Source organism: Branchiostoma floridae, chromosome 8, assembly GCF_000003815.2.
Source record: "Branchiostoma floridae strain S238N-H82 chromosome 8, Bfl_VNyyK, whole genome shotgun sequence".
Classification (NCBI taxonomy): domain Eukaryota; kingdom Metazoa; phylum Chordata; class Leptocardii; order Amphioxiformes; family Branchiostomatidae; genus Branchiostoma; species Branchiostoma floridae.
Window position 1 is genome coordinate 11,068,530 of NC_049986.1, and position 2,266 is coordinate 11,070,795.

The window sequence follows — 2,266 nt, forward strand, 5'->3', positions numbered from 1 at the left end:
AGCACTACCCTAACCCTAACCTTAACCCTAACCCTAACCCTAACCCTAACCCTAACCCTAACCCTAACCCTAACCCTAACCCTAACCCTAGCGGTTAGTGCTTACGTCATATCTCGGGAAGTAAGCACCCGATTTTAAAACGGTTTGCACTTTACAACTCTGTACCAAGATATCTTTTCAATGATACCAAGTTTGATCGACTAGAACACTTATTTAGCCTTGTTGGCTCTAAGCACTACGCTAACCTTAACCCACCCTAGCGGTTAAATTTAGGTTAGTTCTGAAGTCATATCTCGAGAAGAAAGCACCCTTATTGTAAGCGGTTTTTAGATTACATTAAGGTACCAGGAGCCTTTTGCAACGATACCAAGTTTGACCGACTAGAACACACTCTTAGCCATGTTGGCTCTAAGCACTACGCTAACCCTAACCCTTACTCTTACCCTAGAGGTTAGGGTTAGTTTAGATTAATAGTTGAATCAGAAAAAATCAGATTCGCAGCTTGTAAAAACAAACTGAATATCACTGATTTGTACAAACTTATTGCATTGCGAATTACACAAAATATACATATATATATATATATATATATATATATATATACATATAAATTAATTAATTAATTTAATTAAACAATTACAATACTTGACGCCGAAACACCTTAACAAAGTTGTACGTAATGCGTTACAAAGAACACTGAAGTAAGAACGTTAGAAGTTAGGGTCATTCTTAACTCATATCTCGAGAAGAAAGCACCCGTTTTGAAAACGGTTTTCAGATTACATTAAGGTCTCGGTTCGGAGGTATTTTTACCATTTGGGGCCGATTTGACTGCCTCTCAGAAAAGCGCGACCACTCCTCATTACATCAATTTTCGGACAATTTAAGGTTTCTAATAGACCGTTAGACTCAGTAGAAATGTTTTGTAGAAATGTCATTTTTGGTAAAAAATCTTTAATACAATCATTTTTTTTAAATTGCTAATTTTTGGTCATTATTTACAAGCCTCTTCACGAAAAAAAATGAATTTTACTGGGACAATAGTTGTGTTTACTAAATAAAAAGGAAGAAAATCGTGAGGATACGTTTTCCGCTAGCCGCTAGCCGATGGCGCTATTAAGCACCCACAACGCACATGGAACACACGATCTGGGTCATCAGGCGACAAACCGCGTTACCGCTATCGCGAACTAATATAAGGAAATATTGGCCGCACGGCGAAATCTGCGCCACCGATAAACGCTACGAAGGACTGGCCTGTTGGGAAATATAAAAGACTACACACTGCTTTAACGGTAGCCGAGAAATTGAGAGCCAAAACTAAGGTGGTGACCTATGATTTGCCTTTTATTTTCACGGATATCAAATTCCGAAGCGGAACCTATATTGGAAAAGACTGCATATATAGATTTTCCTCATTAAGTATGCAAATTAAGTCCAAATTTGCACTTCATTATGTACATATCTGCCACAAGTACCTTGCATACCAAAAATCATGGGAATCCATTATTCATATGTTCCGTTATGCTCCTTGGAAGATTTTGACAAAACCGCTCCTCAGTTCGAGAGCAAGTTGCTAGGGGCCCCAAACATACACCACTTATTCCGTACATACATCACAAGCTATCAGCCACCAGCGTTATTTGGCTAATGGTTCGTTAAGATACTTGTCCAACCCATTTCTCTTTTCAGAAAGCGCTGACCTCCTATATGAATTCAATTATAAGCCATAATGGCGTCTGATAATTTCCAAGGAGATGTTAGGGTGGTCAATTTGTAAATATATTCAACTGGCCGGCATTGTTGACAGTTCTCTACCCATGAGCAATGAGGTAAAGGGCTATTAAATAAAGACAAGCCTGCTATCCAAGCAGAAAAGCGCAGATATAGTAGTAGTCGGGAAAATTACAAGAGCGCCCGTGTAATTTTTCCGACTACTTATTCAACCTCTGTTTGGAGAGTAAGAAAAGCTAACCGGTCAGGAAACGGTTAATTAATAATACAAGTTGTCCGCTCCAACATCTGCTTCAAGTATTAAAGCGTTCTTCCCTTGGGGCCTCAACAGAGGCCTCAAGGTCCCAAGAAAGTTGGTCAGGGAAATTATAGCCTCCATAGCAGGCTCTCTGGGCTTTATCACGTCTTTTTTTGGCTCATACACTTTTGCTGGCCATAATTTTGTACTAGGTCGCTTGAACATTGGCCCCAATGGTGAAAGAACCCGGTACATATAACGAAACGAGCAGCAAAAGTGTATTATTGGCCAGAA